Source organism: Oncorhynchus gorbuscha, linkage group LG16 (genome assembly GCF_021184085.1).
Source record: "Oncorhynchus gorbuscha isolate QuinsamMale2020 ecotype Even-year linkage group LG16, OgorEven_v1.0, whole genome shotgun sequence".
Lineage (NCBI taxonomy): Eukaryota > Metazoa > Chordata > Actinopteri > Salmoniformes > Salmonidae > Oncorhynchus > Oncorhynchus gorbuscha.
The window spans coordinates 26,995,648-27,009,305 of NC_060188.1; the positions used below are offsets into that span (position 1 = coordinate 26,995,648).

Genomic DNA, 13,658 nt, shown 5'->3' on the forward strand with positions numbered 1-13,658 from the left:
AATAACAAAATGTATTTATTTCACTGATAATGTAAGCACTCACAACAATAATCAGATGAGGCATGAAGGTCAGTAAATTAGGTGTCAACTGCCAAAGCCACAATGAAACAACCAAAGGTATGCATGGAGAGAGGAATCTCTAGTTGAATGGGGAAAAACGACACAGTGGCTTTATGACACAGCTGATTTTCAGAGGTGTGCCCCGTCAGCACTGACGACCCTCCCAGCTCCACCCACCTCACCTACTCCGCCCACCAATCTCCTGCAGGGAGTAACCGCAGCAAATCCCAGGAGACAGAGCAGGGAGTGGCGGTCACAATCATGTATAGAGCGTTTCACTAATTTCAGTAGAGGATTTCCTACCTGCCCCTGGATGAAGTGAAGCCTTGGCTCTCAGATAGTAGGTCCATCCTGCGCCTCACGGAGCCCAGACTATAGGGTCTTCCCAGTATAAGAAGAGTTGCTAGAGTTTTGAATAAACCTTTTTCGATAAAATTAGAGCGAATTAAGATGGAATCTCAACGTAATTTATAACATCCTACAAAGCCTAGGGTATCCATCAAACTAATTATCATTGCGGGATTAATGTGATGTAAAATAATTGAAATACGTGGCATGAGAACATAATCTGTTTTTATTAAAAAGCGCAAATTCTGTTTCCGAGTCAATGAATGTCGATTTAACGCGTTGAATGGTAATCTATTCATTTTGCGCATGTGAGAATCTCTGCGGAGAAACGCTTGGACCTTTAATTAAGGCTATTTTCTGGGAATTGTGTCGTTATTATGTGCCTGGTGTTATGACTACAGACTATTGTAAATTGGGTTATTTGCGGGATTTCTTCGTGATTTCAATAGCATTGGATCTATTGTATTGACTAAAATCTAGGTTTCTGTTGGTAATTAAACTATTGGTATTTTTTTGCCAGGACAGATACAGTCGCCAGTGTTTGTTAAGATATATACTGAACGTTTTAACAGCTTGCTTAGTTCAAATTGAAAGGCTAAGTTATTCAAGATAAATAGCGAGCCAATTTCGATGTAACACGTTGTCTGTCACCTGAATGGTCTGCTGGAATAACATATTGAGAATGGAGTCCTATTTAAATAACTGAATTTAAGAAGAGATGGTTACCTAAATCTAATTATTTCTAATAATAGCGAATAGGTCATTGCGATATAACTGTTCCCACCGAAATGTTTTTTCTTCTTCTTATGGATTGACTGATGTATTTTATAAATTTGGCGCATTACATGTTACTTTAAAGTCTTGGACATTTCATAAGTAGGAAGCCAAAAGAGAAGAGATAATTGTCAAGTTTGTTTTTAACCTTACGATAGAGGTAAGCGCAGAACGTTTTTTGATAATGGGTTATATTTCTTTCCTACTGGTAAGAATAGAATAGTTAGTCGTGCTTGCTGGGCAAGCAAGGGATTCAGTGGGATATTTGCAGTAGAGGTCTGAATAGTTGAATCGGAAACGTTCTGTGATAATTTATGATTACCTAAACTATAAAACCAAGCAACAGAAATACCCGAGAATTTGAGCAGAAGTTAATGTATTCTAACATTATAATCTGTTTCCATTACGTGGAACAGTGTCCAGTCATTAAAGTGGATTGCAGGTTAGTTTGGACAATTATGCTGATGAGACAGCAGCAACTTTTTAAAGATTCTATACTTGTTAAACAACAGATTTATATTTTTACTAAATTAATGCAACAGGTTGAAATTATTAGATTACTGGAAAGGGGTTAGGGGTTTGTTAATTGTTTATTTTAGGTGTCAGTTTCACTAAATGAAACACTGTATTATGAGGTTTTTGAGTAGGATTATTCCTTCCGAGACTGATGAAAGTCCCCTACAGTATGTACAGTGGGGCAAAAAGTATTGTCAGCCACCAATTGTGCAAGTTCTCCCACTTAAAAAGATGAGAGACCTGTAATTTTCATCATAGGTACACTTCAACTATGACAGACAAAATGAGGGAAGAAAATCCAGAAAATCACATTGTATGATTTTTAATGAATTTATTTGCAAATTATGGTGGAAAATAATTATTTGGTCACCTACAAACAAGCAAGATTTCTGGCTCTCACAGACCTGTAACTTCTTCTTTAAGAGGCTCCTCTGTCCGCCACTCGTTACCTGTATTAATGGCACCTGTTTGAACTTGTTATCAGTATAAAAGACACCTGTCCACAACCTCAAACAGTCACACTCCAAACTCCACTATGGCCAAGACCAAAGAGCTGTCAAAGGACACCAGAAACAAAATTGTAGACCTGCACCAGGCTGGGAAGACTGAATCCGCAATAGGTAAGCAGCTTGGTTTGAATAAATCAACCGTGAGGTCAAATCTGAGGTGAGGTCAAAAATTCTGGTCAAATCTCACCCCGTGGGGTCAAATTGATCACAAGAAAGGTGAGCAAAAATCCCAGAACCACACAGGGGGACCTAGTGAATGACCTGCAGAGAGCTGGGACCAAAGTAACAAAGCCTACCATCAGTAACACACTACGCCACCAGTGACTCAAATCCTGCAGTGCCAGACGTGTCCCCCTGCTTAAGCCCGTACATGTCCAGGCCCGTCTGAAGTTTGCTAGAGAGCATTTGGATGATCCAGAAGAAGATTGGGAGAATGTCATATGGTCAGATGAAACCAAAATATAACTTTTTGGTAAAAACTCAACTCGTTGTGTTTGGAGAACAAAGAATGCTGAGTTGCATCCAAAGAACACCATACCTACTGTGAAGCATGGGGGTGGAATCATGCTTTGGGCTGTTTTCCTGCAAAGGGACCAGGACGACTAATCTGTGTAAAGGATAGAATGAATGGGGCCATGTATCGTGAGATTTTGAGTGAAAACCTCCTTCCATCAGCAAGGGCATTGAAGATGAAACGTGGCTGGAAGGAGTTGAAAGTCCGTGTTGCCCAGCAACAGCCCCAAAACATCACTACTCTAGAGGAGATCTGCATGGAGGAATGGGCCAAAATACCAGCAACAGTGTGTGAAAACCTTGTGAAGACTTACAGAAAACGTTTGACCTCTGTCATTGCCAACAAAGGGTATATAACAAAGTATTGAGATAAACTTTTGTTATTGACCAAATAGTAATTTTCCACCATCCTTTGCAAATAAATTCATTAACAATCCTACAATGTGATTTTCTGGATTTTTTTCCTCATTTTGTCTGTCATAGTTGAAGTGTACCTATGATGAAAATTACAGGCCTCTCTCATTTTTTGAAGTTGGAGAACTTGCACAATTGGTGGCTGACTAAATACTTTTTTTGCCCCACTGTATGTTAAGGGAGACGTAGGAGATCACGTCTCAAACACCTTTTTATTAAATGCCTGGGATCAAATATCACCGATTCCTTATGCTGAGAATTTGACTACATTTGCGACAGAAAGTATTGTATTTGGATTTATTATGGATCCCCAGCAAGCACATCCCCACTACTCTTCCTGGGTTCCAGCAAAATTAAGGCAGTCCATACAATTTTAAAAACATTACAATACATTCACAGATTTCATACGGTACCAGGGTGAGATGGCTCCAGTATGGAGTTGGGGGGCCAGACACTTGTCTCTACACAATTAGAACTGTTTTAACACCAGATACTGTCTGCTGTGATGTTCGAGTATCTGTCATACAATTTTTTGGATTGTTTTGAAGAAATCTAAAAGTCTCTCCTTTTGGTTACAATAATTCCACCACATTCACCTTCCAACCCTAAGCACACAGCCAAGCCAACGCAGGAGTGGCTCCAGGACAAGTCTCTGAATGTCCGTGCGTGGCCCAGCCAGAGCCCGGACTTGACCCCGATCGAACATCTCTGGAGAGACCTGAAAATTGCTGTGCAGCAACACTCTCCATCCAACCTAACGTAGCTTGCGAGGATCTGCAGAGAATAATGGGAGAAAAACCCCAAATACAGTGCCAAGTTTGTAGCGTCATACGCAAGAAGACTCGAGGCTGTAATCACTGCCAAAGGTGCTTCAATAAAGTACTGAGTAAAGGGTCTGAATATTTATGCAAATGTAATATATTTCAGTTTTTTATTTTCAATAAATTTGCAAATATTTCTACAAACTCTGTTTTTGCTTTTGTCATTATGGGATATTGTGTGTAAATTGACGAGGAAAAAAATATTTGATCCATTTTAGAATAAGGCTGTAACGTAACAAAATGTGGGGAAAGTAAAGCGGTCCGAATACTTTCCGAATGCCCTGTATATCCTCTAAATCCCCTGGTGGGCCATACATCACAACATGTGAAATGTTACGGAAATCCAAACCCATTCCCAGGGATGTTGTTGCCACAAAAACTCTATAGTTCCCATCCCCGTTAAGAGAAGACACCACTCTTGTCTTGTTCTTCGGTAGAGTTTTACTATGATACATCTCAATAAGTAGGTGTTCAGCTTCATGTTCAGGATCTTTGTCAACCCAAGGGATTTGCCCAAGCTCAGCTTTTAGATGAGCAAACACCTTTCCTAGTACCTCGAGTGAATGACAGTAAATAAATCAAGGCAGTTCAGGTCATTGGCAGGAACCTGCCGCAGTCCAAGCCTAATGTTTGGACTGACAGTTACTTGAGTTGCCCTCGCCATATTCAGGATCTTTGTTAACAGGCGTCTGGACTCAAGATCACTACCAACACCGGTGTACCTGGAAAACACAGCAAAAGCAGGATTATTATATTATTTGGGGAACATTGTGTACACATAATGGATCTCCCTAAAATAACAGTTGTTTTATTTTATTGAGTATCAAAACAGAGTTGTGTGGTTTCAGATAGCTTAGCAGGAAGCAGTCACAGCAAAGATATTTAGTAATAGTTCAATAGATATTAAGCTATTCAAATAAACTATAATGACCAACGAGGGAGAGGACAGGAAGTTAACAATAAATTTTTATGCAATTTGAGTAGTGACAAATTCACTCAACCTTCTTGGTTGCGACCGAAGCTCTCCAAGCCTTTTGAAGCTCTCTAAATGCTGGCTTTCCTTTTCAACCCTCTCCCCTGATTAGGCATAAAACAAACCAGATAAAGAATCTTGATGAGTGTCTAATGACTGACGTTAGTAATGCTAACTATTTTAGTTCCATAGCAAATGAGACGTGTATATGCAAGGTTTCTAACCCTATCTTCCTTGATATGACAATAGCCTAGACATTTCATTAGCCATCCTTCACAGCCATACTTATTAGAGGTCGACCGATTATGATTTTTCAACGTCGATACCGATTATTGGAGGCCCAAAAAAAAGCCGATGCCGATTAATCGGCAGATATATATATTTTTTAAACATTTATTTATTTGTAATAATGACAATTACAACAATACTGAATGAACACTTATTTTAACTTAATATAATACATAAATAAAATCAATTTAGTCTCAAATAAATAATGAAACATGTTCAATTTGGTTTAAATAAGGCAAAAACAAAGTGTTGGAGAAGAAAGTAATATGTGCCAATATGCAATATTTGCCATGTATGTGCCATGTAAAAATGTGTGCCATGTAAAAAGGCTAACGTTTAAGTTCCTTGCTCAGAACACAAGAACATATGAAAGTTGGTGGTTCCTTTTAACATGAGACTTCAATATTCCAAGGTAAGAGGTTTTAGGTTGTAATTAATATAGTATTTATAGGCATATTTCTCTCTATACCATTTGTATTTCATATACCTTTGACTATTGGATGTTCTTATAGGCACTATAGTATTGCCAGTGTAACAGTATAGCTTCCGTCCCTCTCCTCGCCCCTACCTGGGCTTGAACCAGGAACACATCGACAACAGCCACACTCGAAGCAGCGTTTACTCATCGCTCCACAAAAGCCGCGGCCCTTGCAGCGCAAGGGGAATAACTACTCCACATCTAAATGCGAGTGACGTTTGAAACGGTATTAGCGCACACCCAGCTAACTAGCTAGTCATTTCACATTGGTTACACCAGCCATTAGGCTGATAGGCCTGAAGTCATAAACAGCGCTGTGCTTGCGAAGAGCTGCTGGCAAAACGCACGAAAATGCTGTTTGAATGAATGATTACAGGCCTGCTGCTGCTCAGTCAGACTGCTCTATCAAATCAGACTTAATTATAACATAATTGCACACAGAAATACGGGCCTTTGGTCATTAATATGGTCGAATCCGGAAACTATCATTTCGAAAACAAAACGTTTATTATTTCAGTGAAATATGGAACCGCTTCGGTATTTTATCTAACAGGTGGCATCCCTAAGTCTTAATATTCTTGTTACATTGCACAACCTTCAATGTATGTCATAATTACGTACAATTCTAGCAAATTAGTTCACAATGAGCCAGGCAGCCCAAACTGTTGCATATACCCTGACTCTGCGTGCAATGAACGCAAGAGAAATGACACAATTTCACCTGGTTAATATTGCCTGCTAAACTGGATTAGTAGTTATAACTAGTGATTATGATTGATGCTAGCTAGCAATTTACCTTGGCTTCTACTACATTCGCGTAACAAGCAGGCTCCTCATGGAGTGCAATGTTTAGAGCGTTGGACTAGTTAACTGTACGGTTGCAAGATTGGAACCCCTGAGCTGACAATGAGAAAATCTGTCATTCTGCCCCTGAACAAGGCAGTTAACCCACCGTTCCTAGGCCGTCATTGAAAATAAGAATGTGTTCTTAACTGACCTGCCTAGTTAAATAAAGGTATAAAAAAATGTACAAATATATTTTGTTCAATCGGAAATCGGCACCCAAAAATACCGATTTCCGATTGTTATGAAAACTTGAAATGGGCCCTAATTAATCTGCCAGTCCGATTAATCGGTCAACCTCTAATACTTATAGGCTACATGGACCTCATCCACTACAATTCCGAACAGTCTTTTCTGTTAGACTTCAGATGCCGGCATGTTCCTCCACTTGTAGTTGAGGATCCACGCTTTGGTCTGTCAAACAAACTGACAATGGCCGTCCAGTATGTCAGTGTTATTGTTCACCACAAACTGCATCGCCTACTTTGCCTGGTCTTCCATCAGCACGATCAACGGCGATATGACAATGATAATAGGCCTTTCACGACCCCTAAAAAATTGTATCAGGGGGCATAGCCGTGGGAAGTAAGGGTGCTGACAATTTTTTTTTTTAGAAAATAGTAGCATTTGAGAAGTCGCTGGGGAGATAAGTGAGCCACAGAGTGGATGTGATGTTTGTGAATAGCTTAGCCAAGCAAATGCATTTGTACAGTTAACATTTTCCATTTGGCTCTATATACCAGCATTTTAGATTAAATGTTTCATTTGAGGCGACAGTAGTCAGCTTTTGAAGGTATTTGCATTAATATCTAGTTAACAGAAGAAAGGAAGACAAAATAAGGACAAAAGAAGGACAGAAGAAAAAGGAAAAGAAAGAGGACAACAAAGTGAAACAGTCAGCACTTCTATTGCAACTTCGTATTTCGTCGTCCTAACGTAGTCTACACTGCTATCTGCCCAGCAGCTAGCCAGCTAGCAAACGTCCACCGTCTACCGAATAGCAGCACTGTAGAAACTATTACACTCAACTGAACGACTTGATTAGTGTAGTGTTAGCTAGCTACATAGTTGTCTTTGCTGTCTTCGTATCCAAGATAATTGTGTAGTTTAGAGCGTGTAGTCTTAGAGTGATTATCTTAATTTACCGAGGTTAGCTAGCCAGCTATTTGTCTTCCTTAACGTAGGAGACACTGCTAGCTAGCCAACAGCTAGCCAACGTCTACTGAATAGAACTTCCGCACTCAACAACCCGGTCGCATTCCGCTTCGCTCCACAGGTAGTATCACATTTTTCATTTCATTTCATTACAGCACAACGGTTTGATTTGTTTGATCGTAGCTAGCTACATAGCTAGCTACATAGCCGTCTGTGTATCAAAGATAATTGTGTAGTCTAGAGCGATTTTCTAGGTTAGCTAGCCAGCTATTGTCGTTCTTTTAACGCAACGTAACGTAATCAACACTGCTAGCTAGCCAGCTAGCCCCCGAATAGCAGCACTGTAGAAACTACTACACTCAACGGAATGACTTGATTAGTGTAGTGTCAACAACGCAGCCACTGTCAGCTAGCCTACAAAGTCAACAACGCAGCCACTGCCAGCTAGCCTACTTCAGCAGTACTGTATCATTTTTAATCATTTTAGTCAATAAGATTCTTGCTACGTAAGCTTAACTTTCTGAACATTCGAGACGTGTAGTCCACTTGTCATTCCAATCTCCTTGCATTAGCGTAGCCTCTTCTGTAGCCTGTCAACTATGTGTCTGTCTATCCCTGTTCTCTCCTCTCTGCACAGACCATACAAACGCTCCACACCGCGTGGCCGCTGCCACCCTAATCTGGTGGTCCCAGCGCGCACGACCCACGTGGAGTTCCAGGTCTCCGGTAGCCTCTGGAACTGCCGATCTGCAGCCAACAAGGCAGAGTTCATCTCAGCCTATGCCTCCCTCCAGTCCCTCGACTTCTTGGCACTGACAGAAACATGGATCACCACAGATAACACTGCTACTCCTACTGCTCTCTCTTCGTCCGCCCACGTGTTCTCGCACACCCCGAGAGCTTCTGGTCAGCGGGGTGGTGGCATAGGGATCCTTATCTCTCCCATGTGGTCATTCTCTCTTTCTCCCCTTACCCATCTGTCTATCGCCTCCTTTGAATTTCATGCTGTCACAGTTACCAGCCCTTTCAAGCTTAACATCCTTATCATTTATCGCCCTCCAGGTCCCCTCGGAGAGTTCATCAATGAGCTTGATGCCTTGATAAGCTCCTTTCCTGAGTACGGCTCACCTCTCACAGTTCTGGGCGACTTTAACCTCCCCACGTCTACCTTTGACTCATTCCTCTCTGCCTCCTTCTTTCCACTCCTCTCCTCTTTTGACCTCACCCTCTCACCTTCCCCCTACTCACAAGGCAGGCAATACGCTCGACCTCATCTTTACTAGATGCTGTTCTTCCACTAACCTCATTGCAACTCCCCTCCAAGTCTCCGACCACTACCTTGTATCCTTTTCCCTCTCGCTCTCATCCAACACTTCCCACACTGCCCCTACTCGGATGGTATCGCGCCGTCCCAACCTTCGCTCTCTCTCCCCCGCTACTCTCTCCTCTTCCATCCTATCATCTCTTCCCTCTGCTCAAACCTTCTCCAACCTATCTCCTGATTCTGCCTCCTCAACCCTCCTCTCCTCCCTTTCTGCATCCTTTGACTCTCTATGTCCCCTATCTTCCAGGCCGGCTCGGTCCTCCCTCCCGCTCCGTGGCTTGACGACTCAATGCGAGCTCACAGAACAGGGCTCCGGAAGGCCGAGCGGAAATGGAGGAAAACTCGCCTCCCTGCGGACCTGGCATCCTTTCACTCCCTCCTCTCTACATTTTCCTCCTCTGTCTCTGCTGCTAAAGCCACTTTCTACCACTCTAAATTCCAAGCATCTGCCTCTAACCCTAGGAAGCTCTTTGCCACATTCTCCTCCCTCCTGAATCCTCCTCCCTCTCCCCCCCTCCTCCCTCTCTGCAGATGACTTCGTCAACCATTTTGAAAAGAAGATCGACGACATCCGATCCTCGTTTGCTAAGTCAAACAACACCGCTGGTTCTGCTCACACTGCCCTACCCTGTGCTCTGACCTCTTTCTCCCCTCTCTCTCCAGATGAAATCTCGCGTCTTGTGACGGCCGGCCGCCCAACAACCTGCCCGCTCGACCCTATCCCCTCCTCTCTTCTCCAGACCATTTCCGGAGACCTTCTCCCTTACCTCACCTCGCTCATCAACTTATCCCTGACCGCTGGCTACGTCCCTTCCGTCTTCAAGAGAGCGAGAGTTGCACCCCTTCTGAAAAAACCTACACTCGATCCCTCCGATGTCAACAACTACAGACCAGTATCCCTTCTTACTTTTCTCTCCAAAACTCTTGAACGTGCCGTCCTTGGTCAGCTCTCCCGCTATCTCTCTCAGAATGACCTTCTTGATCCAAATCAGTCAGGTTTCAAGACTAGTCATTCAACTGAGACTGCTCTTCTCTGTATCACGGAGGCGCTCCGCACCGCTAAAGCTAACTCTCTCTCCTCTGCTCTCATCCTTCTAGACCTATCGGCTGCCTTCGATACAGTGAACCATCAGATCCTCCTCTCCACCCTCTCCGAGTTGGGCATCTCCGGCGCGGCCCACGCTTGGATTGCGTCCTACCTGACAGGTCGCTCCTACCAGGTGGCGTGGCGAGAATCTGTCTCCTCACCACGCGCTCTCACCACTGGTGTCCCCAGGGCTCTGTTCTAGGCCCTCTCCTATTCTCGCTATACACCAAGTCACTTGGCTCTGTCATAACCTCACATGGTCTCTCCTATCATTGCTATGCAGACGACACACAATTAATCTTCTCCTTTCCCCCTTCTGATGACCAGGTGGCGAATCGCATCTCTGCATGTCTGGCAGACATATCAGTGTGGATGACGGATCACCACCTCAAGCTGAACTTCGGCAAGACGGAGCTGCTCTTCCTCCCGGGGAAGGACTGCCCGTTCCATGATCTCGCCATCACGGTTGACAACTCCATTGTGTCCTCCTCCCAGAGCGCTAAGAACCTTGGCGTGATCCTGGACAACAAACTGTCGTTCTCAACTAACATCAAGGCGGTGGCCCGTTCCTGTAGGTTCATGCTCTACAACATCCGCAGAGTACGACCCTGCCTCACACAGGAAGCGGCGCAGGTCCTAATCCAGGCACTTGTCATCTCCCGTCTGGATTACTGCAACTCGCTGTTGGCTGGGCTCCCTGCCTGTGCCATTAAACCCCTACAACTCATCCAGAACGCCGCAGCCCGTCTAGTGTTCAACCTTCCCAAGTTCTCTCACGTCACCCCGCTCCTCCGCTCTCTCCACTGGCTTCCAGTTGAAGCTCGCATCCGCTAGAAGACCATGGTGCTTGCCTACGGAGCTGTGAGGGGAACGGCACCTCAGTACCTCCAGGCTCTGATCAGGCCCTACACCCAAATAAGGGCACTGCGTTCATCCACCTCTGGCCTGCTCGCCTCCCTACCACTGAGGAAGTACAGTTCCCGCTCAGCTCAGTCAAAACTGTTCGCTGCTCTGGCTCCCCAATGGTGGAACAAACTCCCTCACGACGCCAGGACAGCGGAGTCAATCACCACCTTCCGGAGACACCTGAAACCCCACCTCTTTAAGGAATACCTAGGATAGGATAAAGTAATCCTTCTCACCCCCCCCCCCCTTAAAATATTTAGATGCACTATTGTAAAGTGGTTGTTCCACTGGATGTCATAAGGTGAATGCACCAATTTGTAAATCGCTCTGGATAAGAGCGTCTGCTAAATGACTTAAATGTAAATGTAAATATCTGTTTTAAACACTATGCACCTAGTCCCCCATTTGAAGTAATTTGGACAAATTAACTTCTAGTGTATTAAAGTACTCAAAACTTTAGTATTTGGTCCCATATGCCTTGCACACAAATTACTACTTTGTGACTATGGGAGGAGAGTTTAGTAGGAAGGATAGAGCACCCTACTTCAGCTTCTGCGGTCTTTGTGCACAAATGTTGGAGTAACACTTGCACTTTTTCTACTAGAACAGACTTTGCTGATAACTACTTTGAGAAAAATGTACTTACTATGATGTGGTTGTCTCACCAAACTAAGTCAAAAACCAAAGTTCTCTTAATCCCAATTCCACACAGTGTTTACGGTTCTTTAGTACGGTTCTTATTATTAAAAAAGGGGGTTAGATGATAAAAGTAAAACAAAACAGAAAGACACACTCACACCACTAGAGTCCATAGTTGTTTGGCATGGAGCGTTGGTCGCGTCAGCATTGTGGTGTTCTGATGCAGTAGTCGTTGCATCAGCAGTCTTGTCATAGCAGGTCACTTCTGGAGAGGGTGAAGAAAGCTTCATCAGTAACATCATAGGGACCAGCTTGAGCCTTTTGGGGGGCCTACGAGAGTTTGGATTGCGGGGGCCCCTGCCCTCGCGGCAAAACATTTGTGCTTCACAACATACTCTTTGGGCTTGGGCCTGGATTATATCTAGCTTTTTAAAAGATGTCTGAGCTGGTGATCCAGACGCTACACTTAACAGCACTATATACAGTTGAAGTCAGAAGTTTACATACACCTTAGCCAAATACATTTAAACTCAGTTTTTCACAATTCCTGACATTTAATTCCCTGTCCTAGGTCAGCTATGATCACCACTTTATTTTAAGAATGTGAAATGTCAGAATAATAGCAGAGATAATGATTTATTTAAGCTTGTATTTCTTTCATCACATTCCCAGTGGGTCAGAAGTTTACATACATTCAATTAGTCATTAGTATTTCTTTAATCCATCCGGAGGCATTTTGACTCAATAAGTGAGCCTCCCTTCAAGTGGTCCTTTATTTCTTTCATGTTAACAATTTCTTAAACTTCTATAATAACTCCCTTCCAGTTTGATCCGGCATGCCACTATCAACCACACGTTTACAAACCTGCTTGAGTTTGTGAGCCTTCTCATACGAAGAACTTTAGCAGAATCAACCTCTCCTACTTTTCTCTCCAAATCCCCTGGTCAACTTGATCAGACTCACCTCAGTGACCCCATCCTCGTCCTTAAATTTCACCAATACCATGAACTCCACTTATCTCAGTACAACACTGCGAACCGAAAATCCCTCATCGCAACTCTCCTCCGACAAGAACTCCAAAGACTCCTCATGCTTCCTCTTCTTAACCTTTACTCTCACTACTCTACCTCCAACTGTTCCCACTCTACTCCATCCCGTCTTCTTACCCCTCTACCTTTCCAGACATCTCTGCGCCAGTAACAGTCCAGTGTTGCTCAACCACCTCCACAGGATTTCTCTCTCCAAACCCCTTTCATGTTCGTTAAAATTTTGGCAACTAGACATAACATTGAACAGATCTTTCACTGGTCTTCATTCAGCACATTCAGGTGCGAAATATGTATTTTGAGGGCTTCCTTTGTGCAGGGGAAGCTCATTAACCCCCCATACCCATTAGGTTAAAAAAAACTAATTAACACTCATTCACAAGTGTTCAAATGGGATTAAACAATTCAAAGGAAGTCACATAAGAAAACCAAAACCCAGCACACTAAATTAATAAATATTAAAGAGCCTAAGTAGGGAAAATGACTAAATATAATCATAGGTGGCATATGCACTAACTGTTAGTCACTCTGCATGAGTCTGCTAAAATAATCAAATCGAAAATTGCAGTGTAAGGCTGACCTTTAAAGTATAATTGTTCATCTAAATCAGCATACAGTGGGGCAAAAAAGTATTTAGTCAGCCACCAATTGTGCAAATTCTCCCACTTAAAAAGATGAGAGAGGCCTGTAATGTTCGTCATAGGTACCCTTCAACTATGACAGATGAAATTAGGGAAAAAAAATATTTGCAAATTATGGTGGAAAAGAACTATTTGGTCAATAACAAAAGTTTATCTCAATACTTTGTTATGTACCCTTTGTTGGCAATGACAGAGGTCAAACGTTTCCTGTAAGTCTTCACAAGGTTTTCACACACTGTTGCTTGTATTTTGGCCCATTCCTCCACGCAGATCTCCTCTAGAGTAGTGATATTTTGGGGTTGTTGCTGGGCAACACGGACTT

The 13,658-nt window shown here is 43.0% G+C and overlaps 1 long non-coding RNA gene across 1 annotated transcript; it reads right to left on the bottom strand.

Annotated features, from left to right (window-relative positions):
- Window positions 1-4,117: 4,117 nt before the first annotated feature.
- On the bottom strand, window positions 4,118-13,305 carry LOC124000736. The gene is made up of 3 exons (XR_006832658.1): window positions 12,613-13,305; window positions 11,807-11,913; window positions 4,118-4,677 (listed from the first exon to the last, which is right to left on the bottom strand). It is a non-coding gene; the product is annotated as an uncharacterized LOC124000736 (long non-coding RNA).
- Window positions 13,306-13,658: the final 353 nt, after the last annotated feature.